The sequence below is a fragment of the Struthio camelus genome, chromosome 5 (genome assembly GCF_040807025.1).
Source record: "Struthio camelus isolate bStrCam1 chromosome 5, bStrCam1.hap1, whole genome shotgun sequence".
Classification (NCBI taxonomy): domain Eukaryota; kingdom Metazoa; phylum Chordata; class Aves; order Struthioniformes; family Struthionidae; genus Struthio; species Struthio camelus.
Window position 1 is genome coordinate 47,141,298 of NC_090946.1, and position 27,200 is coordinate 47,168,497.

General features: G+C 38.3%; 1 long non-coding RNA gene across 1 annotated transcript in view; it reads left to right on the plus strand.

Moving 5' to 3' along the window:
• The window catches only part of LOC104140233 (uncharacterized), a 42,773-nt gene extending 15,788 nt beyond the window's left edge, over window positions 1-26,985 (plus strand). Inside the window, exons 2-4 of the long non-coding RNA XR_011141537.1 lie at window positions 15,638-15,824; window positions 21,214-21,329; window positions 23,937-26,985. This is a non-coding gene — a long non-coding RNA (uncharacterized lncRNA). The remainder of the gene's footprint in view (window positions 1-15,637; window positions 15,825-21,213; window positions 21,330-23,936) is intronic.
• Window positions 26,986-27,200: the final 215 nt, after the last annotated feature.

Below are 27,200 nucleotides of genomic sequence, written 5' to 3' on the forward strand. Positions count from 1 at the left end.
AATGGGCCCGCAGTCCAACAAAAGGAAGTGCAAAGTCCTGCTCCTTGAGATATCCAGGGCTGCATTTACTTCAGCTTTTCTTGCCTCTCATTTAACGCTGAAGGAGTGCTACAAAATCAAGGAGTGTTCCAGTGTGTTCCTGATGCTTGCTGCACTGTTCTTCATACCCTCATTGCTTTTGATCCAGCTGGAGCATATCCAGTGCATTACTCACTCATGACAAGAGACTGGGACACAGAAGCATCTAATATGGCCAAAGACTCAGTCCAGGCAAAATAGAGATAATACCATAGATTGTAGTAGGTACAACTAAGCACGGCTTTTTGTGATTAAGGTGATTTGCCCATCGTTTCTGAACTGGAATCACAACATGAAGATCTGGTTTGACTCTCATCTGGAATAGCTAACAGCAGATACAGACAGATCAGCCTTTTTATTTCTCCTTTGGCCAGAAGATTACACAGCATGCATTTGAATACAAATGCTGAAGATGTCATCCTAGTAATGAAACTACTACAGGCTCATCTATAAGAAGATCCTCCTTACATCTATCCAGAAATTGATGTTAGTTCAAATTCAGCAGTCTTCTTGTTGAACAGTGCATTCATCACAATTATTCCCCCCCTCACATGAGTCACCAACTGTGTTGTGATCTGTGAAGATGCCTGAGCGGAGGACAGAAAGGATGATGCATTTGCTGGTGTACTAGTCTAAGGGTTGTAAAGAGTCTGTTGTACTAGTCTAGGGTCTGTTCATTCCTATTTTACCTTTGTGTGACTTAGGATTATGCTTCAGTTGTTAGTCCCTCGTGAGGTTAATGTCGCTCTCAGTGAAGGTTGCTGGATAAAGACAGTAAAAGTTGTGATATGTTTATAAACTATCATATGGGAAAGTCATATAGAATCATATTCTCAAATTAGAGAATTGCACTGGTCCAAAAGAGGCATTTGGCACCAGGCCCGTGACTGCGGACCATATCAGTATAGTAACTGGTGCTGAAGTATTGGTTAGCCACAAAATACTTCAATGTTAACATAATGAGGATTTGAATCTGTTACAGAAAAAATGATAAAAGCATCAAAAATAGCATTAGTATTAGTATCACGATTAGTACTACTGAAAGACGTGTATGTGCTGTGTACCCCTACGGCAGGATAGATCTCTTACAGTCATATAAAACTTTATATGTGGCTTAATATCATATTGTGCTTATATGCAATTTTATAGATTGTACTTGGCCTGAAAACCTCATCCAAGCTTTCATTTTAAAGATGAAGTCAAATATTTAATGATTAAATTAGGTTTCTTTCTTTGCTGTTCTTTTTAAATGTCAAAAGAGAGTTCTAAGCATGATGATGATACCCTGGAGGCAAACACATACTTCCATAAATACTCGTGAGTTACACATGTACATGAAAAGGAGACTATAACTTTAAATACCAACATTGTACTAATAGTTAGCAGCTGTTAGCTGTTCTGTGTCTCAGAACTTAGCTCTCTCACAAAAATTATTTACTAAATGCGTTTTGGAATAGATTATAGATATATTCTACAAGCTTTTTAGGCAAGAGCGTTTTTTGTCTAATAAACTATTCAATAGAACTTTGCATTTCCTGAGCAGACAAACAGATATAAGTATGCCTGGTCTCAGAGGGAAAGCATGTCTGATACATATACACTATTTAGGATCAGGTACGCTTTCATGAATAATCCAACTGAACATAGCAACTCATATAAATGCTATTCAATTTTAGTGAAGGTTGTAGAATAATAGAGTTGCCAACAGTGCCAACAGATTTCATCACAAATCTTGTAATATTTGATCTTTTATTAGATTCCCAGCTTCTGGAAACAGAGAATCTCAGTTTCACTTCCAACTTCCTTGGGTGAAAAAAAATTTGAAAAAGTGTCATAAAAACACTTTGAAACTTAACAAAAAGACAAAAACAGCTTCATTTTTCTTTCAAAACGTCTAAGCCGAACTATTTTTGAGATCTTGACTTCCTGGCTTTGAAATTTTCAAACTGCTGTTACTGGAATCAGGTTGAATTATGGAGGACCACCTACGATGGCACTTGTGTGGCCAAATTCACTGATACTGGACAGTATCACAGGAGTGCTTCAAATGTTATAACGTGTAGGCCTGCATCTGTCAGGCTTTGGCACACCAATTTCAGCATTTCATGGATCCCAGCTCTGACAGCATCCTTGTGTTGTTTTCTAAGAGCTAGTCTGTTGGTCAGCAAACCCAGAGGAACGGGTGTCATGCTTAGTACCATACTACCATTTCCATTGCTGGTATGTTATCACTTTCTTCTTCCAAAACTGCATCAGACGTATTATATACAAAACACCACAGGAAGAGGAGCAGCAGCCTAGAGCTTGCTGTGCTTATAGCAAGAGCAGTGTGTGGCAATCTCATCTGCATATGGAGGGAGTACATGATAAAGCAGTTTTTGGATGACTTGCAACATATTTATCTTTGAGTAGAGGTTGTTGTCTGAGTCGACAAACAAAACTGTGTTACAAAACCAAAAGAAACACATAGCAGGTCCAGCAACTTCAGTCATGGAAGTGGGATGGCATGAAGCACTCCTGAGGATGATGCTGAATTCCTGGTCTAGGGCTCATTCTAGACTTAAGGTAAGATTATGGTTCTGAGTATGAGAAATGGGAAATATAGCAAGTAAGAGAGGAGGCTCAGGAGAAACTGCCAAAGACAGACAAGGACTGCTACTAGAATTCTTCCCTGAGCAGACCTTAGGGGGCTGCTACTATACCAAGGCGCAAGTCTCAGTCTATGGATGGAGTTAGGGTTGGGATTAAAGTACCAAGAAAGAGAAATCTGAGACATGCACAGTTATTTGAGGGCTGCTAGTGGAATTCTCCCCACAGTACTAGCTAACCTGGGGATGTGGTTGGGTAACTGGCCTTGTGCCTAGTGTACCTTTACAGTCAAGATTAAGATTACACCTCTGAGGAAGAGAAATCTGAGACATTCAGCAAGACCAGTGCTCAGAAAAGGTTGCAAACATAAAATTGAGGTCATAGAGTTTCAAAATACAGAGTTCAATACTTCTAATCTATGCAGCCAATATTAACCTGCAAGAAATGGCAATGGTGATAATAAGCCTGGCCTGAACAGACTCTTTGGGACCAAGATTATCTCAGCCTTTCACCAATGAACACTAGATGGGAAGACTTCACTGATATGCAGGATGTCACAGATGATCAGTTGGTGGATGGAGCAAATGGCAAATGGCATCCTATACCTCTACAATGATGCCAGACATTCTGGACTTGCTAACATCAGTGTTATATCATATACTTACTTGAGTCCAGTATGCTTGAATTGCAGTGAATGATACATGCTTACTTCTTGGTCAGATTGAAGGCCTGGAAATAGGGATATGCTGCTGTAGAGCAAATGGTAGTTCATTATATGCAGTCATGAAGTTGACCTTGCAAACCTGGAAATTAGTAGTCCACAGATGGTCTTCCCATGTTTAGAAAATAGCCTTGTCCTGCCAGTGAGTTATTGAGACAGTTTTAGGACAGTGCTGTCCTAAATGTGCTGTTCACATTGCTGAGCCTGTGAATGGTGGCCTCAAGTATAAGGCTAAAGTTGGTGCTGGTTTTGGTGACAGGAGCCATGAGATGAAATGAATTATATCCTTCCCCTTGGAAGGTGAGCTGTTGAAACTTTTCTCGCACTCTTCTCCCACCTTATTCACAGTAGCATGTGTAGGACATGAAGGAGAATCAGTGTGGGCAGAAGGGCTGCAGCAAGCAGGGCTCAGTATCAAGGGCTGTGTGTGCGATCACAGGTGTGCACGGAGCACTCCAATAGGGTGCAGCAGAAGTGCTTGAAATGCCTTGTCAGACATGCATTCTGGGCTTTAGGACAAACTGTGTCTCTAAGAGTGTTGCGTCTACAATGCTAGTATAGGTAACTGGGACAATCCAAGATTGCTTATAGGCATGCAGCATGTGCATAGATGGGGGGGGCGCAGCTGCAGACCACCACAAAGAGTAGAAGGGAGTGCTCTGAAAGGACGCTGCCTCTATTGTATTAGTGATGAAATGGAAAAATGTAGCTTACATTTCAGTTATTGACAGACATGCAAACGCACATACAAAAACGCACAGACACATGCACTAATTTATGTTTAGAAGTTAGTAGGCTGATAAAGTCAAGAAAGTTTTCAGTTAAGACAGCAACTCTGATTTCAGAATCTTCTTCATGATAACACAATTTCAGAACAGTATATTGTATAATTATATTTCCTGACTGGAGACATGATAGATTTAATCTGCATGTTTTTTGTTAAAAGATTTGACATGGTGCCTGTGGGATATTACAAAAGCTAAAGAAGATGAGTTTACCAGAAGAATCTGGACAAGGAATGAATAATCTCAAAAGCAGGTTATGAATGCAGTTCCTCAAAGACTGGTTTTGGGCTGAATCTTATTACCTTCGCCTGAAAGCCAGAGTGATGCTGTCTGCTGAGGATACCAAGTTCGGAGGCACTGCCAGTTCATAGGAAGATCAGGATATCATCCAGGAGGAGAAGTGGGTAATAGAAATTCAATAGTGCAGAGTAAAATGTCATGACTAGGACTCTGGCAGCCATATTTTATGCCATTAAGCAGTATGTTTGTCAATTGAAACCAATTAAGGAGAAAGCTGAGCGCTTTGGTTAACTATTAGATGATTATGAGGAATGTCTTAAACTCTTTGCCTGTAGCATGCTGAGGGAGAGGAAATTTTAAAGTAAGGATGAAATCAAAATAAACTCAGTGTTTCTTAAAGCTACATTTAGCATTTTCACAAGGTTGTTAGTTGACAGATCTTTTATTTTTGCATTTTCTTCCTTGCTCTGTATTTCATGTCTATACGTGATTGTGCATGACTTGTTTGGCAGTCATAGAACTCACATGAGTCACAGTTCTGATTGATAGATCTCAGAAGAAGTACCTAGTGCATGCCAATTGAGAAGCTAAATCCATCTTGTCTCTCTCAGATGGGTAAAAGACATTCTGTGTCATCAGTTAATTCTTCCCTTTTATGCAAGGTCTCAGAGGGTTCTGTGAACTGTAATTATAAAGGCTTCACCTACCCTTAAGTCATAGGAACAGCTGATAAAACAACTGAAGGAAAGGAAAGCAAAATTTTTAATGTAATTTTTGAAATGTTAGCATTCTCCGGTCATCTCAAAGGTAGGCAAGCTACGTTAGTTTCATTTAACAGTTGAGGAAACTATGGAAGGCAAAGGCGAAGTGACTTTTTCAAGGACATAGAAATAAAGAATATCAGAATTGGCTGAATACTCTCATAACTTTTCTGTTTCTTTTTCTCGCCTATATACTGCTACAATAGAAATATGCCACTTTTTTTTTTAATGTTTTTTAAATATGTCCTATAGTCTTAAAAGGAGAATGGGCTCCCAAATCAGAGTTTGAACTGAAGGGATTTGCGGTATGCAGGTAAATGAAAGGATTGATTATATGTCCCCCAAGATGTAGGCTGCCCTTTCCCTCCCATGTTATAACACAGATTAGTTACTTTTGAATGTTTTTACTCATCTCAAGAGCAAGGAAAACAGTGGAATGACTGGTTATTTATCTCATCCATTCAAGTACAATACAACATTGCATAAAGTACCCAAGCTGTTTCCAGGAGCTTTTATATTTTTAGGAGGGGTTTCATTTTCTAGATGTTCTTCTTCAGCAGCTATATCCCCTTTCAAGTTTTCCTGGAAAATTACAACCACTGTTTAAGATTTCAAAGTTTTGAATCTCTGAACTAATTAGACTAATGAAGTTTTTCAGTTTTTTCAGAATGTTGTGGATCATGGAGAATAGAAAGTGAGGAAACAGATTATATACCTTGTATACCGAGAGAAAGAGATGGGGAGCAGTGAAAGGATAAGGGGAGTAAAGAGAAGATTATTCTGTAATAGTGGAACTTGTAGTATGGTTGAAGGTTGAAAGAAAAGAGCCAGGGAAGAAGGAGAGTATAAAGAATAAGCAAGAGGAAAGGAAGTAAAGACACTGTAGAGAACTGTCAGACAGTGAAAAGGCTGAGCAAAAAAAAAAGACAGATAACCACAACTGAAAACTGGAGTGAAGGGAGAAGTTGAGGGATGGCAAAAAAGTGAAAGTGGAGAGTTCTGATACCTACCTTTTGTTTGAAGAAGCTGACAAGAACATGAGTTAAAAGGGAAGCAGAAAAAGGAAGTGGAATAAAATCTAGAAAAGATTTGAAATTGTGAAAGAGGCTACCATGGCTGAAGACCTGGGAATCTTTTCAGAACAGTCATTTTGACCTGCAAAATATAAATGCATTAGGACTCTAACAGCCATATTTTCTGCCATTAAGTAATGTGTTTGTCAATTGAAACCAATTAAGGAAAAAGAGCTGGGTGCTTTGGTTAACTATTAGATGATTATGAGGAATGTCTTAAACTCTTTGCCTGTAGCATGCCAAGGGAAAGGAAATTTTAAAGAAAGGTTGATATCAAAATAAACTCAATGTTTCTTAAAGGTGCAAGATATAAATAATATATGTTCCTTCTTTGAATGGTAGTACATCATTTCCTTTTGAGAGCGTTGGAGAATCTGCTTCTACACTTATTGCGGCAATAGCTGAGCAGTACTTTTCTAAGTTATCCGTTTTCTTTCTTGTGCTCTTCCTCTTTTTAACATTTACAGTTTTACAGATGCATGCATTCATTTGGCACAGTAAAGGAAGAAGACGTACACATTGTGATCTCTCATGGATTCCTTGAGGGCATTTAATGGATTTTCCTTTGTTAAGAAAAAGCCTTGTTAGAGCATTTTAGATGGAACTGTAAGAATGCTTTTTAGCAGCGATTAAACCATGCCTCTCAGCTAAGAAAAGCCTCTTTAACTGATGTGGCATAGGTCATTTTGCCTGCAATTTACAGACAGCAACACATTATGCTTTCAATCTAGTGAGTTTTTTCATCTTTAGAAGAGGAATTTGTAACAAGTTTCTGGTGTGGAGGACTGTCTGCTGTAAAAAGAAGTGAAGTCAGAGGGTGGTTGACATTTGAAACTAATTTTGTTCAAAGGTGTAAAATCGGGAGTATGGTAAAGTGAGGGATTGCCTACATTAGCAAGGCATATATATAGCATGCACCTGGATCTTGGATAGGGAGCAAGTGATATGCGTGATTTTTGATGAAAGAAATACTCTGAAACAGCTAGTAGCGTTCAAAGTGGAGAATATACAGAAAGTTAGAAGAACCTTATTCCCACACAGAGCTTCAGCTTTGTTCTGTAATGATGTTCCTGTTTCACAGTTCTATGTTCAATAACCAGGAACCTGGTCACTCTGATGGCCTCTAAACAGCCTGTTTTCTATACAAGCCTGAGTCAGGCAAAGCTGCCCATGGCAGAGATAGGTTTCCTACTCCCTCTAGTGCAGCAAATGTGCATATAGGCACTTCATCTGACATTTTAAAAAGGGCTCAGCGATCTAAAAGAAAGTAAAGAGAAACAATTTTTGTAAAACAAATAGAACATAAGAACAATACCTTTAAACTGTCACGGGATTTGACTCCTGTGACCATTAAAGATCTCCTTATACAAGCCTAAAAAGCAAGGCATTGTCCTGGCTACAAGCTGGATCTGAATAAGAATGAGGGGCTAGAAGTTAGATATTGTGCTGTGAAAAAGGCACACTAATCCCAACGTTAGTGTCCCATCCCCGTTCCTCTCCCCCCTGCCCTGCCCTTCATCTTTCATTTTCCTGTGGCTATGCTGGCATCACTTGCGTAAGTGGAGCTGAAGCACTTCCACATGCACATGAATAAATCTCATGTCCTACTCCTTTCTGAAGCTTGCATGCTTGACTCAAGTGCCTTCAAGTATTCTTTAAATTAATAAAGCAGAGATTGCTATTTACTTCTAAAGTGCATTAGGTAGTAAACAGAGACCAGAAGAAGGGTTTCCTCTTCCCTGTGTCATACCACTAGGCTAAGTGCTCATTCTCACTTTCACTCCTTCTAACATTCCTCTTTGCAACAGAATTGGAGGGGTAACCTGGATTGTTAGGGAGTCCTCCTGGAAGGTAGCAGCTGGTGATTTGAACACCTGCAGACTGAAAAGGGGAAAAAAAAAGCTTTTAACTTCTTGGGTGAGTGTTTTAATCACTAGACTAAATATATAAAATATGGACACTTTGTTACTGCTTTAAAAGAACAAAGGCATCCCTGTGTACTGTGAGTAGGCTAATCGCCTGAATGCATGTGAAGAATACTGCAGGCGTGCCTATTATACTGGACTCCTGGATGTACTTTCTGGATTGCAACAGGGCTTGGATAGGAACTAGAAGACTTGTAATTTGAACTGAAGAAGTTCTGGGCATGCTGACAAGCAAAGATACAGATGCCTAAGGAATGTTCAGCTAAAAAAGGAAGCACCTGCTGAGCCTGTGCATCTAGAGTGTTGGGCAGGTGCAGATCATAATTTTCAGCTTACGTACCTTAAGTCCATCTTTCAGAGATGCTATGTTTACTTTTTGGATTTGTCTTTGAATTCTTTGTTACCTTTTATCTCTCAAAAATAACTTTTGCTTTCCAAACAAAAACCAGTTACTGTATTTATTTCACATGAGAGATGACTGCTGTACTTCACAAAGGGATGAAATACATCTTGATTCTGCTACACTGACTGTAATTGATCAGTTGAATCCAGTGCAAGCCGTCCACTGAACTGCAACCAATTTTATGTCGCTGTGCAAAATTGTTTGAAAACTCTAGAACCGGGATTTTAAAAAAGCCTGCTGTATAAGTAGCAGTCATCATTAACTGACTGTTTCATATACAGCTGTGTAGTTTTGGCTACATTTTTATGAAATTGCCAGCTCACCTTGCTTGCAGATAGCAGAGCAATGGAACAGGTAGACTGTTTTTCAGCAGAAACTTGAGTAACCTTATGCTTTAGAGCTTTGACATGTAGCACGTGGCTGTGGGTAACTACCCACATACCAAAATTTGAAGATCAAGCCCTCTTCTAGAAAAATCTCAGAGTGCAGTGGCTGGGGTCTTATGTTAATAATCATCCCCTTGTGAAATAAAGAACATATGCAGAATTAAAAGTAACTTGGGAGAAGGTCAGCATGGTTATTGAAAAGAGTTTCTAAAAGAGGATGCAAGTGCCTAGTAGTGGCTCTGAGTCCTCAACTCATTCAGTCTTTTGAAAACTCTGATATCTCTCTGTTATTGCTTCTTCTGATAGTCTCCATTTTTCATAGCATGTACAATCCTAAAGATGACCAGAAGAGGTGCTGTGACAGAGTGGACTACAATACAGCCAAGAGATCACTAGGAGAACCATTTCCTGTCTTTACATTCCAGTCATATAGCATGTTTATGTCAGGTCCAGCAAACATTCACGGGGAATGAATTATTATTTCTTGTGTTCCTCTCTATATATTTTCTTCTAATCAAATTTTTTTTTCTCCTCCCCTTTCAACTCCCCTCCTTGGAATCTGGTAACTGGCCATTGTGGACACAATAGGGATTGATATTTCTTGTTTTGCTGTTGGCGCTGACCTTAAGGATTATTGCATTCTCTTTCCTTTCTAAGTTTAAATTATCTCTTGGTGGAGGCTTTCTGTGACTTTCACTTGTTAGCAATCTAATCTGCCTATTTAATATTAAATAAGACTTGTTAAACATATATTCTGTTAAATCTGTGATCTATTACCAGCTTTCTGCAGAGATCATGTTATGCATTAACAATACAGATGATGTAATTGTTACAAGTTGCTTTGCTCAGTTGCTCAAATCCTAACTCATCATCAGCAACATGAACTTTGGATGATAAAACAGAAACAAAGGAGGTTATTTAATGATAGTATTGGCTCATGATGGTCTAACTTTTGGACAGAGAGAATATCTTTTATTAGATCACATGAGATAGCTGGAAAAAACAGATGAGCTTCTGACCAGGCACAGTTACTTAGAAGCCTAACTGTGGGAACCAAACATTACAAAGCAAAACAAACTAGAGAATTAAATGAGAGCTTCAATTTAATAGCCATGTTCCTTTCAAGTTATTTAGCCTCTCTCTCTCCAAGAATTCCTAATGTGTACTCCAGGTTTTTTTCAAGTATTCACACTTCACAGCAACATCACATTTTCAAGCTCTTAAATAATTAGTTCTTAATAGCTTTCACTTGCATTTACTAGATTCAGGCTTTGGAAAACAATTGCAAATGACCTAGATGGCTGTACGTGGAGCCAGGTACCTTGGCTGATTCCTCTCTCCAGATCTTACCTACTTGGTAGGAATATGTTACTTATGCAACTGTCAAAGATAGTTCTCTTCTCTTCTAAGAAGAGCTGGAGCTGAGCAAAACAGTTGCACGAGCAGGTGAATGGAAATATTTAAGCAGGAAAAAGGCTTGTCCAGGCATAAGTGATCTGATAGAAGGTGGAGTAGGAGGGCTAACCGCTGTGAGCTGGCACTGTCACAAATCACTAGTCTTTGTGCGTTTTTGATTTGGCTAAGCACAAAGCTGCATGAATACTACATTTGGCCTGAGGAAGGTAATGAGACAGACTGACAGGAGGAACTGCTTCTTTTTAGCAAGAGAGTGGATTTTTGCCAAGTTATAATGACTGTGTGATCATGGCCTGAGGAATCCTACACAGGGCGAATGTAAGGCAGAACTTAGTCTGTTCAGTTCTTATGTTGCTTCTACTGAGACTGCCAGAAAAAGTGAGCAACTGATGCTCTCGTTTTGTATAATCTTGGTAGTCTTTTTTATGTTGACACTTACTATTTCTGCAGTAACGAGATACATGTCAACAAGGCACTCACGGAAGCCCTCAAAACTTATCCAAAGGAAGTTACTGCGTTACTTCCTAAAACACGTCTTTCCCCAGATAAACTAAGCCCGGTACAAATTCTAAACTTCCTTTTGAAAATTCATCCACCATCTAAGTGGTTAGCAGGGAAAAGATGATGTTTAAAACATGCGAATATGTTAGGTGTCATCTGGCTTTTCCAATGGCTTAGTGGCAGATAAGCTACTTAGTCAGTATTGCTTGAGCTAGCCCCACCCCAGGACAGTAACATTGGGCTGTGTTTTCGTTTTTGAGAATTTGGTATAAGTTTTCTTCCTTGTTACTCTCACTACCGGACACAATGCGTCTGTTTTTTTGGAAGAGCCACAAAAAAACCCCAAGTCTTGTAAAAGTTCTGTGCAATTTGTCATTAATTTTTCTTGCATCTGTCTTAAGACAGTGTCCAGAGGTTTTAAAATAAGAGCTATGTGTATCCACAATCCAGGTGTCCCCAGAAGCTGCAGGTACTTAACATATAAAAATCTGGCCCAAAATTTCTGTATTTATGATATTCAAAATTCTTTGTGAGTTTTTAACAAAGCCAAATTGTGTTTTGTTGTCATCAGAACCCACAGTGATAAAGAGAGATCTGATAAAGCACTAGGAAGTTTTCTCTTTGTGTATAAATATTTATGTATGTAAATGGATGTATGCTTAATTATAACTGACAAGAGGAGACTGACACAAACTCAGATCCTCTGTCCCCATGGAGAGATAGAACTCGCTTGTTGAAGTGTTGTGGCACATCTCATGGGCTGTGTACTGAATCATTGATTAAAAGCTGCAGCATCTGGATAGCTAAAATGCCAGTGACTATTGAAGAAGGAGGAAAGAATATGTACTGAATAAGAACACAAAGAAATCATCTGGTTTCTATTTCATAGATTGATCAAGAGCTGAACTGCTTGTTTTCACTTTATGTTTCACTGAAGATTGGACCTAAAAGGGAGGTATTTTGCTCTTTAAATTAGTGACTGGGCACGTGATACAGCATTATTGATTAAACATGTCTGCATTGAAAGCAGCAACTGCCCTACTGGAAAGCTGCTGTGCAGAGAAAGCAAATAACCACAGGTATGGCAAGGAAAATTTAATTCTGCAGACTAAAGAAGAATTAGTAGGTAAAAATATCAAATGAATATTTAAGCCGAAGTTGATAGCTAGAAAAGCAAATCAAGGTTATTTAGAATAAAATTTGCTTCTTCTCTCCTTCAGCTGGAAACCAAAAATAAGATAAACAAAGAAACTGAGATTCTATTTTAATGCAAATTATCTTTGCCTTTGAAAAATGAAGGAAGAGGCATGTATAATTCTGACAACTTTTTCTAGTAGGTTTTCCTGAGTTAAAGAGAAGATGTAGCTTTCTGTAAAGGTTAGGTGGAGTCCCAAAACAGAAACGAAGTTCTTGCTAGGAACTCCTTCAGAGGTTGAGTAAGGCTTAGGAATATCACTGACCTTCTGATTTGTATGAGAATTATTGAAAAGTAGCAGATCAAGTAAGCACGCATAAAAACAGCCAGCAATCAGTAGCTGAAAATAATTGCCTTATTTGTATGAAAAGGGATAATAATTGTGCATGCAAACAATTTTAGATGAATAATTGCAAGCCTTGCTTGAAAGAATTATCTGTGAACAGTGGTTCTGGTCAAGAAGTGAAGGGATTGCAGTGTATTGTTTTATCCCTGAATAATGAAACAGAGTAGGATAGTGAAACAGACTTGATCACAGGACTGGCAAACTGGAATGGATGAAGTCTTTTACTTTCACAGTACTCTATTTGCTATCAAAATAGCAAGAGATCAAGGAACCACTGTTTAGAAGATGGACAAACATCTAGCAAAAAGAGGTCCCTATCCAAAAGAGCTTGGAAATTTTAAAGAGACAAAGACGTGAAATGTCAAAAAGTAGCTATTACTACTCTTTGCTGTAAGCCTAGAAAAAACAAGATTACCGAAGTCTGATACTCTGGCTATACTGACAGAGGTGACCATAAGGTCACCCTAAAACTGAAACCTACCTACTGTCTACGCTAGACGCTCTTCAGCTTGAGTCTTAAAAACATTGCTAGAGGCCAAAGCCTGATGGAGACCCTGGTTTCCAGTCCTGTCCATCCTGCAGCATGTAGAGAACCCATCCAGATAACAGGAAATACGTCAAGAGCAGCACTAAGATGACCAGTTCTTTCCACTCTACTCCCTATATCCACAGCCTCTAGTTAGAGAAAAGTCTGAGAGGAGAGACAAGCCTTATTCCTAGAAAGAAGGAAGATTAAGAAACTTAGTGCAAACTACTGTTATATGGTCCATAGTGCATGATTTAAAAGTGAATGACATCTCCCAGGGCAGTATGAGAACAACTCCTGCAGTTGACTTTTGCAGTGTACACGGACTTTGAATCTGCTTCTGTATTTGCAAAATATTTACATATACCTAAAATTTTTGAATGAAGATGAACCGACGGTTTTCTGTTACTTTTATTACTGTGCTTTTCATTTGGGAGTAACCTGTTTGGCTCTTTTGCCAGGCACATCGACAGGAGAATTCCATTTCACTTCTGATTGTACCCTTTAATATTCTTACAACGCTATCTGAAGGGAAAAGAAATGTTTAGATTCTGTAATCCCAAGTGAAATTTGCAGTGCTCCTCGGAATCATATTTAGAGTTACAATGTATGTGTTAGATTAGAAATGACAGAAAACAAATAGGGGATCTGATGGTATTGGGTCTATTTGATCTTTAGGCTATCAAGCCCCAAGCCCCTTAGCTGACCTAAGTTTGCCAATGCAATATATCAAACTTGCAATATATCACATTTCATGAATAGAAATTAATATATTTTCTCGTCTAAAGAAGGTCTCAATTCATATAACACTCCAACTTCTGTGTGCCCCACAAACTGTCAAGGGACAGTAGTACTGTCTGCGACAAATGTCAAGTATTTTGGGGGCTTTTTCTTGCAGGCTGGGGCAGAAGGACAGGGATAACCTCGCGCCATATGCTCATTTTGCATGGGATTATTGAGGATGATTTATTATGTGTCATCCGACTGGTTCTAGACCTCATTTTACTCTGCCTTAAGCTACAAATCCTGGGTGACATAGGGACCCTAGGGATAAAAAGACATCTCATGTTATTTGCGCCGGCCTCTGTAGGATAACTAGAAGTGGTACAGTTGTTCAGGGATAGCACAAACTACGTGATAGGCTTAAAGCAAAATACAGATAGATATTGCATAGTAACTAAACAAAAAAAGACATGAGAAGGGTTGATAGCTGTGTTAGGAAGAAGAAGAAAAGAAAATAGCTTTTAATCCCCAGCTTGAATTCTCTCTCTCCAATGCAACAAAAGAGTGGCAAAAAAGAATGCTGCTAAGAGGCTTCTCTGTATTCGTGTCTCACACATAAGACAAGTAGTGTTGTTGCAAAAATGTACGTCTGTGTCACATGGCACAAGCTACTGACTCCACTGGTTATTGTAAATATCAAGTACTAAAACATGAACTCTAAATAAGTACGTTGTGGTAGAGGTACAGTCTCTCAAATACGATTTTTCGTGTCATTTTCCACTCTTCTTTCCACTTTCAGTTCATTTTCTATAATTCAATCTATCTTTGACCTCTCTGCTAATATGAAGATTGTTGGCCAGTACTGAATGTATCAGTAATTTTGTACTATAGGTACCTGTTTACAGAAGCTGGATTGTTCACTTCGCAATCAAAGAGAATTATTTGCTGATAACTTCAATAATTGTGTTTTCAGTTGGATTTCAAATTATCTTCTAAAGTTGGAGAAATTCCTAGCACTGCGCCGATTATCTAAACTGCATTTCTGTCCGTCCCAGCTGCCTTATTTAGTTAACTGCTTTTGTTTCTTTTTGGGAAATGCTTGCCAATGTATTACTGTACAGCCTCTGAGTCCTCATGACAGAGTATCTTTTCTTGCATGTTCAAGGAAAAAGAGGTAGGGCTGCTTTAAGGGGCTTATTAAACTATGTCCCCCCATGAAAGGTTATATAAACTCTGTGCCCTTTCACCTGAGCTACTTATGTGCCTGGATTAATTATTCTGGATCCCTTGCACCTTGTCTTTTTTTCCCTGCAAGTCTTGATAAAAAGAAAAATGGCAGGTAAGAAATACAACTGTACAAGCATCTACTTCATGGTGATGTTTCATCCTTGAAACTTTTTTTTAACTGCATGTAGTTTGCTCACCTAAAAACAGAGCTATTAAAACAGTGCTATTAAACAGTGCTATTGAAACAAAAAAAAACCAAACCCCAATATAGATTAGAAGACCAATAAGCAATCCTAACACACGGTTGCCAAGGGTTACTTAAATTCGGAGAGTTGTATCTATTTAATTCAAAAGATACATCAATTTAATAGCTATCATTTATGAGTAAATGTATAAAGGTGTGTAGCTGAAGATGCACAATACTCCTGCATGACGTTTTTAGGACATAGAAGAGAACTATTTCCTTTTAATACTTTGATTTGCTTTTATAGCATGGCATCACAGTCTGCTTATGCATTCTTTGCAACAGTAATGTTTTTAACTCTGCTGCGTTTTGTTTTTCTCTATTTTTGTCATTTCCTGATGAATGGCTCTGTGATTTGTGATGTGACAGTCTGATAATGATGTACCATCATCATTATACATGTTCGCTGTCACATATCCCTTTATTGAAATAAGGCTGTTACTGATGTTGGCATTTCTGGAATAACAGTGTGTCATGTGGTGTTTTATTGCTTTACAGAGTAAGTTCAGAAGTCTTCTCTTTGAATCCCTGATTCAAGAAATATAGGAAAAAGACTGGACCAAAACTTATGTTAGCATGAAGATTACTCTGGATCTAAACCTGTGAAACTGTTTTGATATGCATTGTTCAACAGTGTGAGACCACTAGGATGCTGTAACCTTATTTCTACCTTTTTTTTCCTGAGGTAAATAAACTCTGGGTTTGGGGTTCTGTATGCGATCTATTTTGAGTTTTTAAAATTCATTCTTGGGTGGAAGAGGATAAGACTTTCAGAAATACTTAAAGTTTCTGAAATTATTTTCTTGTGTTTTTTGTGTCTTACTTATTTTTCTCTATTAATCAAAAAAAACCCACATTTTTACAAGCATTGTTCTCTATTACAGTCTATACAGTATGGCCGTTATTTTGTTTTACATTATTCTCATTGTTTTTCCCATTTTGAGTCCCTCCTTTCTACGCTAACCAGAGGAAGAACAGTGAGAATAATGTAAAACAAATGCAAAACTGAGTCACAGAATTCTCAAATGATGTTCTTCCTTAAGAAATGACATTAGCATATATTTTTCTCTACTTTGTTCTAGAGCTTACCTTATAGGGACAGATAGCGTACACCAATCTTGGGTGTCTGTTGCCTTTTTGTGAACAACTGACCCAGATCATAGAATTCCACAACCATCCAGTCTGAAAAAGAACCAGCATAGCAGCATGAATTTAGGGGAAATGGTTGATATACTTGAGATAGTGCTGAAAACTGAAAAGAGAGTAAAGATGTGATGAGGAGAAAAGAAGTGCAGCAGACTCAGTGAGGAAAGAATTAGCTTGCGTAATCCCTCCACGTATAATTATGTGTCTTCCTACATGCTTAGGTATCTGCTCTTTCCTGGCTCTACTGCAATCCACTGTCTATGGTGAAAAGAAATTTAATTAAACAAAAAAATCTTTTTTTAATTCTTAGGTATTTCATATCAATATTTTGAATTCCTGCAGATACCATTGTCCCCCTTCAAATGTCCAGCAGCCCTCCATAGATGTCTCCATAGTATGTCTCTTCACACTCCTTTATGTGTAGTAATTTCTCTCTTGGTTAAATATATCATGTTCTCATAACAGGAATGCCATTTCCAATAACTTCTCCTTCTTTTTAAATATCTCAGGATTTTTGGATTCAAATAGGCAACATCACAGGAGAACTTTCAAAGTACTATATAAATCCTATATAAAAAGTCCTATATAAAATCCTATATAAAAATGTAATCCTAGCTAATGCCATGGAAACAAAGCAACTTTGTCTCGCAGAAAACGTCCAACTTCTTTACTGGAAAATTTTCTTTTAAGTGGCTTTCCAGCTGTCTTACCTAATGTTGCACATTATTAAAATAGCACAAGCAGGAATATACACTAGTAAGTTTTAACTCCAGTCTTTTACATTTAACTACTAAATGTGCTCACTTGAGGATACAGTATCTGGAATGCTGCTTGAGGCTCATTTTTGCTCCAATTGTTTTCTTTATTAAATATAATTTATGCGTTACTTAAGCCTCTTATCTTCTGTCTGGGCAGTCATAGAAATTTACTTAGAACGTCTTACTCAACAGTGAGGCTTCATATTAGTTTGTCAAGTACACACTGCCACCAAGAAAAGGTTCTGTTCTGCCCTCTGCTCCTCCCTGCATACTTGTGTCGTCTGCTTTTGCATCAGAACTAGTTCTTGCACAGCCATGCAGACAGCCAGAGCATGGAGCAAATCCTAATGAAAGGTAGGAAAAAAAATACACTTACGTTTCCACTGTATCATCTCCTTGAGCTGGCTGTGCACATGGCAGGGAGCAGTACTGTGCTAATGAAAGGGAGGGAAACAGGGAACAAATAGTCCAGGGTACGATATCATTGCCCCTTGGGCAGCACGGTGGCCTGGAGGAGGCTTAAGCTGGATCTGCATCTATGTCTCAAGGCAACCAGGCAGCAAGCAGCATGGAAATTCACCAACAGAGAGCTGTTAAATCATCAGCAGAATAAAAGCTTGGATTACAGTTTAGGAGGAGGTAACTGTGTCAATAATTATAATACTTGCTTTTTATCCTAAACCTCAGAATGATGCACAGGCCAAAGCTGTGAGGTTTGTTTGTGTTTAGGAGATAAATGGACAATAAAAAGTTAATACTTACCATAGCCAAATCCTCTGCCCCATTCTTAAGAGTTAGATTGTGAGCAATATATACATGTGATGTACCTTGGCACTTCCACTATGGTATCCTTAATCCTACATGTAACAACTGGGAACACATTTAAATCTAGAACACTGTGGGGCTCCCTATTGCTGCTTTTGCTGGAAGACTTTCCTATTTTGTCACTGCTACATAGGGTTCAATGCTAAATATATTTCAGGATATGTACCAAGACACACTGTCTGCTTCAGTCCTTCTGGCTTCTCAGTGAAACACTGGGTATGCACATGTTGTCCCTGAGCTGCTCAGAGCCAGGGCTCTGGGGATCCCTCCCAATCCTTGTGTGGAAAAACAGTCCTGTTAATGGCAAATTCTGGTTGCGGAGTCAGTAACAACATATATTGTGGATGCATGTAGTAAGGGGATCCTCTTAGCAGGATAAGGAGTTAGTAGCCTGTGTTGAAGGGGACACAATCTGTGAGGTACAACCCTCACAGCAGAGGTGCTTTAGTCCTTTGTCACACAGCCTCTGTGCTATAGCTGATCGCAGCCCTTTCCTCAATGCCTTCGCAACAGCTAATATGGTGGATGTGAAGAACCTGGTGATGGCTTGTCTTGAAGGTGATCTTCTATATAGAGGCAGAGGAGGCTACTGCAAGCTTGTGGCCCTTTTTCTTCCGTTTCTCCATGGATTTTTCTGCTCATTATTTCTATATGTGACAAGAGACAGACTCAACAAAGAGTTTTCTGAAACAAAACAAAAGTAAAATTCTTAAGCTAAAAAAGTCAGGCATTGCTAATGCAGATCCAGCATTTAGGTTTTACTGAATTAAGGATGATATGGTCCCAGGTACAAGGAAATTGCAACTTAAGCACTGACAAAGCACGAGGATCCCTAACAAGGGAAAGAAAAAAAGCATTTTGCTAGACGTTTGTTCATGCTTTGTGACGGCTCTCTTATATATCTTTTTATACTTCAAATCTTTTTTTCCTCTCTTAGCATTATAGTCATTAACCAGAAAAATGTTTTTTATGAATGTCTCTGATTTTCTCATGACGCTTTTCCCTTTCTTTCTTTTCCTCCTTTACTGTCTGTTGGCAGCTTTATTCCTTATAGGTTCTTTCTTACTCCAGTAGTAGACCTGCATATGTTAGCTTACACCTTCTGCGTTTGCTGAAACCCTAACAGCCCTAGAAAGCCAGCATAGCTCTAGTGTTTTACTTTGGCAAAGTTCCCTCTTCATAAAACCAGATAGGTACTGTAGGTTAAAAACTATTTGCAAGGATGATGCAAGTGCAGCTAGCACTTCACCTATTCCAACTCTCTATTGCAAGCCCTTTATTGCAACCTCTGCTTCTTACTATACACGTCATGTAAACTCTGTCATCATTCTGTATTTTTTGTGTCCTTTCTGTCCTTTTTGTGTCCTTCTGGTGTGCTGGATTCAGAAGTTACTAATGCATACTTCACCCTTGAAAGAGTTCTTCAGGTAGGGTGATTTTTAGAGCTAATCTCCCATTTGTATTATTACTGCCAAAGGGGGATTTGCTTCCATGCTTTTGCTGCCTTCTTGTCTTGTTGGCCTTTTATACTGCTATCAGCCTTATTTCTTTTGACCCTCCTATGACAAGTCAGTTGATGGCAAAAGCTTTATCTTTTCTTTCTCATTCTTGCCTTCATGCTCCTATGCATGCTACCTGTCTGCTTCTGTTACACAGCTGTCTTTTAGAGCTTAGGCTCTTCTACTGTCTTGAATCTGTAGTTATTTCACATGTCCTGTATTCCACTACAATTTGGATTATCTTAGGCCGCTGTGTTATGGTGCTTTAATGATTTGATCTGGTCATAGTCTTGTATGTAGTCTATTTAAATTGAAATCAGTGGTAGGATATGAACACAGGGGTAACGCTTGTTTATTTTTCTGTTGACTTTGAAGCTTCCATTTGCAATTTACTTAATCATTCTTTTTGTATATAGCAGTTTGCAGAAGCGTAAACACTGGGTCTAGCCAAAAAGCCTAATGAATCTTATGCATTTTAGGAAGATGTATTAAAATGTTATTATGGAAATTCAGAAACAATTTTCTAGTCTAGAATATAGAGCAAAATTATTTCAAGCCCCTCAAATTCTGAATCTCAAAAAACTGGTTCTTCATTGCCATGAAAAAAAATCTTTCCCTGGCATTTATAGATCCAGCTGTGAAATGTATGTATGAGTGTTACTAATTAGATTTCCTAATAGATTTAGATGTTCTTTAGCACAAATGCAAATTAATGCTTCACATAAAAAGTGATGAGGTCCACGGATTAAAAATGTTAAGATGGGGGTAGCTGATGGACTTGACCAGCAGAAACCAAATTCAACACTGCCGTTTGACTGCAAATTCAAGGTTGTAATACATAACAGGTATAAAGGAGATGCTGCTTAAATTAACAAGTAAAGCTTTATGAGACCTCAAATCTTGAATAATTGGAAGGTATTGCAAGTTAAGATTAGATATATTATCAGAATCTGGAATATGACCAGAGTAACTATTATACAATAAATATTATACAATAAATAAGGATAGAAGAAACAGAGAAGCAAAGGCAAGCAAGTAAGGAGAGACCAGAACTATAGTAAGAGAAAGGCAGCAGCTGAGAACTGAAGCAATGCAGCAGAAATAGGGAAGCATACCAGTTAGCACAGCTGTGAGGAGCTTCAGGAGCCTAGGATTGGAAGAGTGGAGGTTAGTTCAAGTTTATTTTAAGAAGTGTTAACAGACAGTTCTGTATCATAATGCCCATAAGGGGGAAAGAATGGATGCTGCAGGTTACATTTAAACTTTCAAATTTAACCTTTTTAAACCATCCTTTGTGACCCAAAAGGAGGTGGTCTCCTTCTCAAAATTGCTAAACTGGTTTTGCTCCTATTGTCTAGTAGGAACAACGGGATACAGAATCTTGCGAAGTCTGACATTTTTGTAATGCTATCTCAAAATGGAAATAGAAATCCTAACTTTAGCTTTGGCTGTCCAGATTTGGAAAGTTTGGCTTAAGGCCTCAGGTAGCACCTATATGACATGCTCAGAACTAAAATAGCTGTCAGTCAGCTTGAATGCTTAAAATATTTCCTCTATGTATACCTGGTTTACATCCATTTTAGTATCCGCTAGCTACAACATTATCCATACTTTTTATTATAAAAACAAAATAAAGTAGCTCACTTAATTTAATCTGTTTTTAACAGTAAATCATCGGCAAGATATTTTGACAGACGTGACACTGACTACATTTGATATAATACGATGTAGGCTCCTCTTTGACTTAATTCCAAAATACAACATATGGAAGAGATTTTTCATTATTATTATTTTTATCCAAAACTTGCCATTTTTATCACAAATCTGAAATTCTTATTTTCTTAAGGAATAAACAGATCTCAGCTGATGGGCAGCACTCCAGTCAAAAGTGTTCCAGAGACAGTAACTGCTAGTAACACTACTTTCCAGCATCTGTGGGTGTCAGATATGCATGAATAAAAGGTATACTAAATATTCTCGGGAAATTTATCACTCTACTGTTTTGAGGGGAATGTATTTATAAAATATGATATAAAATACAATGTAATGTAATATAATAATATAACAATGTAACATAATATAACAATATAATGAAACAGGAGTCATAAAGAGTCTCTTTAAACTCACCACTGTTGCTCCACAATCTTCTTTTAGTAATTATAACATTCAGAGTATAAAGTAAATGAGTTGCTTTACAAAACCAAAAGTATTCTGTAGTTTAAGTAGGTGTGAAGTCTGTACCTGGTTTTGTTGGTACCAGTCTCTTTCAGATCGGCCAACAACTAGATTTCACACAATAAAGAGTATTGTCTCAGCTATTTTTTGAGGATATCTATTTAAACTGTGGTAACAGTGTTCAAGGGCTTTTCAAAACAGAAGGAAACATCTGCTTCCTCATAGAATATGCAGCTCTTCTCTCCCTAGAATAGGATTTAGGACACTACCATCCCCAGAGGATATTAATGGGTGCTAGACAACTGTATAAAATGATAGGCTTACATTTTATAATGATTTTTAGATCACCTAATGTTTCCGTTTAAATCAATTACACAAGTGAGGTGGTGATACTTGTACTTAATCCCATGAAACTTTCTGCAAGAATCAAATTGTTAAGCTTGGTAGTCTAGTCAGTAATCAAAAAATAAGAGACTATTTCTGAGGTATAATTCATTCAAAACATTCTTTTCTTCTGCTCACAAAATGCTCAGAAAATTCTCACATAAATTCACAAATACCTACAATAAATTAATTTGGAAAATGTTTTCGCTGTATGACTATCTTGTGAACAGTTTGTGAATATTAATACTTACATTAATTCAGTGTTGTTTAGTCATTTGAGTGATACAATTTCTGTACTCTGAGTGACTTTTGCAGCTTATGAACATGTTCTCCATTTAAAATATTATACGTGAGTAATCAAATTCAAATATATATTTTGAGACTAATTAAGCTTTCGCTTAACTTCATTTTCTGCAAATGAAAGTAAATCTTGATTGGTTTTGAGCTCAAATGAATATTAGTGGATTTTTTTTACATTGCTCAATCAGCTAAAGTAATTACTTTCTTCTGACCTAGATTCTCCCTGCAGTTTCAGTTCAATACAGCCTTCTTCACTTCATTTTCTAGACTGTTGTGTAAAGTTCCTACAGGCTGTGAAGTAGTTGTCACAGTCCACTTCAGAGATGACTTCATTCCTGTGAAATGTATTTATTAAATCATTTGGGAACCTTTGATGAAACATGTCCCTGAGATGTAAGATTTTTCCAGATGCGTTATAATTATAGAATACAATTAAACATTATTAAACCTAAGAATATATTGCTTAAAGTTATGCATTTACTTAGGTATTTATATGGTTAAATAGAGTAGTTTTATTTTTCAAACCTGTAGATCATCTGGTTCTTTTAAAGTCAATGAGAAACATATATACTTAATGCTTATTTTAGTAAGTAGGGCCTCATATTTAGGCATTCACATTTGATAATTTTGGCTCTAATATGTCTGTGCCTGTGCTTTTGTCTATTTTTAAACCACACAACATTTCTTTCATTACAAGATGCTGTGAGCGTAGTGTAGTTATTTATAAAGTGCTTTTGAGATGATCAATGGCAGAGGCTGTGTTGTCTATAATAATAATTTTTCCTAGTGATTGTTTTTAAACTAACTTTAATTGAATGCCTGAAAACAGGTTTATTCCTTGGAGACATAGATGGGAAATGCAGGATGGGTGGTACTCAGGTATCAAGGAAGGTTTTCCACTTGAAAACATGGTGGAAAAATGGACTCTGCCATGATGAACCATCTTGCTTCGCTGGTGGCGGAATTGCTTATTGCTGGCCAGCATTGCCAACTTAATCTGTCCCTGTGCAATTAAGAAACCCATCTCTTAGGCTGGGAATCAGAAATTAGCAACGTTTTGGAGTTGTTCTCCTGTTGATGAAAATACCAACAGGGAAGGCGGAGGAAGGAGTCTGCGGGCAAGGGGGAGGGAGCAGGATTTTAAGAAGGGGAAGAATCTGGTGTTTGCATTTTACATGGAAGGTTTCTGTGAAAGCATAACTGGGAGGAATATTTGAGGTCTAAAGCATTCAAGAAACAGAAGAGTATTCAGAAACTGAGAATGAATTTTCTCCCTGCGTATTGTAATCTGGAGTTACTGATTACTTCACATGGGAAATTTTGTCAGCAAAAGCTTCAGAGAATAAATATTATCAGCACTGTTGTAGAGTTGCTAAATAAAAATTTCTTCTTCTAGTATTCTCAGCTCACATATTCACTGCCTTTTCTTGTCACCTAGGAGAATTATGTCATTTTGATGAAAAATCAATTTATGAATCAACCTGCATCTCATATATCTACAGGAGAGCAGTGCATCTTGCCAGGCTTTTCTTTTTGCCCACACAAATGTGTGATTCCAGTCCTTCTAGTTGTCTTAATATTTATTTCACAACTGCAGCAGCAATATCTCTGTATAACATACTCTTCCTCTATAGTAGTGTATTTTCCTGGACAAAACTACCTCTGATAGCTCTTTGCTGATGACATCCTCCTGTACTCTTCCTTTTCCAGGGACAGAACCAAATTAACTGCAAGGATGCCACAATGTCTGAAAAGGATCAGTCCTGGGGAAAAAGACCAGCTCAAATTCAGCTGAGGCAAAACTGAAGTGATACTACCTACTATATTTTCATGCATGTGTGTGTGTTTGTTTATTTTTCTAGAAAGTGTGTTTCTTTCCTCCTAGTCAAGGACCTGACTCTGGTAATCCACAGACCAATCACCTTTAGGCCATATTAGAAAGGCTCACCCTCTGAGGATGTTTTCACACCACAGATAAATTTGAAGGGCAGCAAGAAGCGTGGGGGAACAATGAGGTATACACACAACTCGTTTGTAGAGCAATGGGTACTTCTTTTTATGGGTACTTCATGCAACATCAGTCCCAGTTCAGTATTCTCCAGTGCTAGCTCAAATCCAGCTTTGAACATCATAGTTCTAGCCAAGACACTGCTTTTCAGGACTAATTCAAAAATTTAGTACTTCTCAGTTTGAGGAGTCTTTTTTCTTATACACAGCTATGTTTTCCTTTTTGCAGTTTAATTCTATTGTTATGAATTTCATTTTTGCCTACCTTTCTGTTTCTCTTTATACAAGAAACTCGGAAGCCACGAGAACTCCAGCATTTTCTTAGCTCATTTTGTCCTGAGGCAATCCTATCCAAATGCTTGACGTTGCTCAGCAGTTTAGCTCTGTAATTTCAGAGAACAATCCTCACGTTTCTCAAGTGGATGAGAAGATACTCCAGACATTGCCATCAGCCTCTTGAGTGAGACACAAACTGAGGTCAGAAGGAAAAAAGCTGGCAGCTGAATTAGCTGTGTCTTAGCATTGTTACACTTTGGAACTAATAAATGACACGTGGTGTACAAACGCAGAAGCCACTCAGCAAATTAAGTTTGCAAAAGGGAATAAGTAAAAAGGAAGGAGGCATGGTTAACCTCCTAACCCTACTGTTCCTTTGTTTTAGTACAATCTGTTCTGGACCAAGCTCTGCATTTTTTTAAATGATGTTTCCATTGACTATGTAAATATATAGTTTATTAAGAAATATAATTTAGCTGAAGATTAAAAGAAGCAGTTTAAGAGTTGCAAGTACAAACAGTGAAAAGTAGAAGAACAAAACCAAAAGGAAAAAAGAAATAAAATGAAAATAAGATATACATGCAATTCATTTTCTCTTCTATACTGCAACCCATCTGGCAGACAGATATACCTTCTCTTTTTGCAACTGATACAACATGAAAAAAAGAAATCTCAAACCAACATCAATATTTTAAAAAGCCTAGTTAAGGCAGCACTTGCCCATGCAGCTTACAGCTTAAACTCTTGTCAGTTTTACCAAAATACAGATAAATTATTTTACAATGTTTTACTGCCAGTTGTTCTTTTTAAATAATGGCCTGTGCAGTTATTGGTGCTTGGCCTGATCTATGCAGGATTCATGTTCAAAGGGAAGAACAGACCGGCAGCTATTGGCAAGGAAACAGAAACAGAGAGTTCTTTCAGGTTGTTAACTTTACAGATGGCATGTATTCATTTGCTGCATCCTAATTATTGCCCCTGGACCCATGGCAGCACATGTTCAGCAAAGACCCTCATTTCACCCTCTGGAGACTGTACGCATTGTACAGCTCACTGCTCCATGGATGGAGACAAGGTGGCTATATATAGGTGTGGCCTAGGGCATGCATGAAGGCTGCACGCAAGCGCCCTGATGCCAAATAAAGCTGCTGCCTGTGTGAATCAGATGGTGAGTCAGCAAAGCCTTTGCAGGGAGAGCAGCAGGCACAGCTGCTGCTAGGATACCACGCTTACTACACAGGAAAAGTAACATAAAGTGGGTCTCCTAAGTAATAACTTTTCATTGGGTTTTTTGGGTCTCAGAAAGTGAAGAAATATCTATATTTTGTTGTTCAGTAGAACGATTTCACATTTAACTTCGCAAATTTTTAGAAGATTGAAGTTTGAAAATGTTCTAGTGCTATTAAGGGTAACCCCTGTCCAAAGGGTTACTTTTAGGTTCTGTTAGTGGGGAAGATAAAGGATAGCGTAAGGTATTCGAATGAGCTCAAGCTTGCAAGGTTAGACTTTTGAAACTGGAAACTGCTGGCAAAGTTATGGGGGAGAATCAGCTGCAGTGGTCAGGGAGTGGCAACCATGGCAAATGAAAGACTAACAACTAAGAGCAGATTTAGTTAAAAAAATTCATCTTTGGGAAAGGAACATACTTCCATTAGACCGATGGTCTTGTTGGTGGTCTTTATAAATTGACAGCTGGCCATGGCACTCAGCTAGTAATGCTTCCCGTTAAGATTATGCCTGGGCTTGGTAAAGCAAGGTGAAACAGAAAAGCTTACGCTGGAACATGCGAGGTAAGGAAAGGAGTACACGAGGCAGGATCTGTGGGATACGAGAACAACTGTAACCCCTGTTGACCTGGAGGCGCACTGCTCACTGGGGAGCATGGCCTTTGGGAACCTAGCGAAGAGGAAAAGAGGAAGTCTATGGGTATGAAGCAGAGCAGTGCAATGACTGAGGAAAATGCACTGCTTTGAATCAGTGGATTCCTGAATACATCTGTGAGAGTGAGAAACCCCAAATCATTCTGTCATGCACGCATCTCCACAAAGCATCCCATGCACCTCCGTGTGCAGAATAAAACCATATCAAAAGACACACCAGGAAAGCACTGCGTGTCTCCTTAACTGTGCTTACTCGATTTTCTGACTTGGAGGTACAGATCTGATTTCTTTGCAATATGACTAAGGAACTTTGTTCTCTTGAGTCTGGCAATACTGGAATTATTTCCCAACACTGCCCTCCTGCCATCATCTTGCTGGAGGCTCACTTTGTCACTGAGAGATGGAACTGATAGTCATAACCAATATTCACCTCACCTGGGAAAAGCATAAAAGGAAGCAGAGCCCTTCTCTTTGCAAACATCTGCTGTCCTAGGATAGATTTCTCATTTTGTCCTTGCAACTTTAATTCTAACAGTAACTAGGAAATTAAAATGTAGAATTAACTTCCAGGGTGCCTCCCAGAGACTAGAAGCAAAGTAAAAGCTTTCCCCCCCCCCCCCCCCCCCCGCCCCAGTATGTAGATGTTTGATTGCCAGAGCCATTCTACCCCACTGAGGAGCTTAGCATAGAGCCCAGGACCATATGAACTCACCAAAACAATTTATCTGGCCCTTGGTTCCTTTTTTCTTTGCTGTTACCAGTGAAGTGGCTAGGGAGCATGTGATTTTTTTCTGGTGGCGGAAGCCTGGTC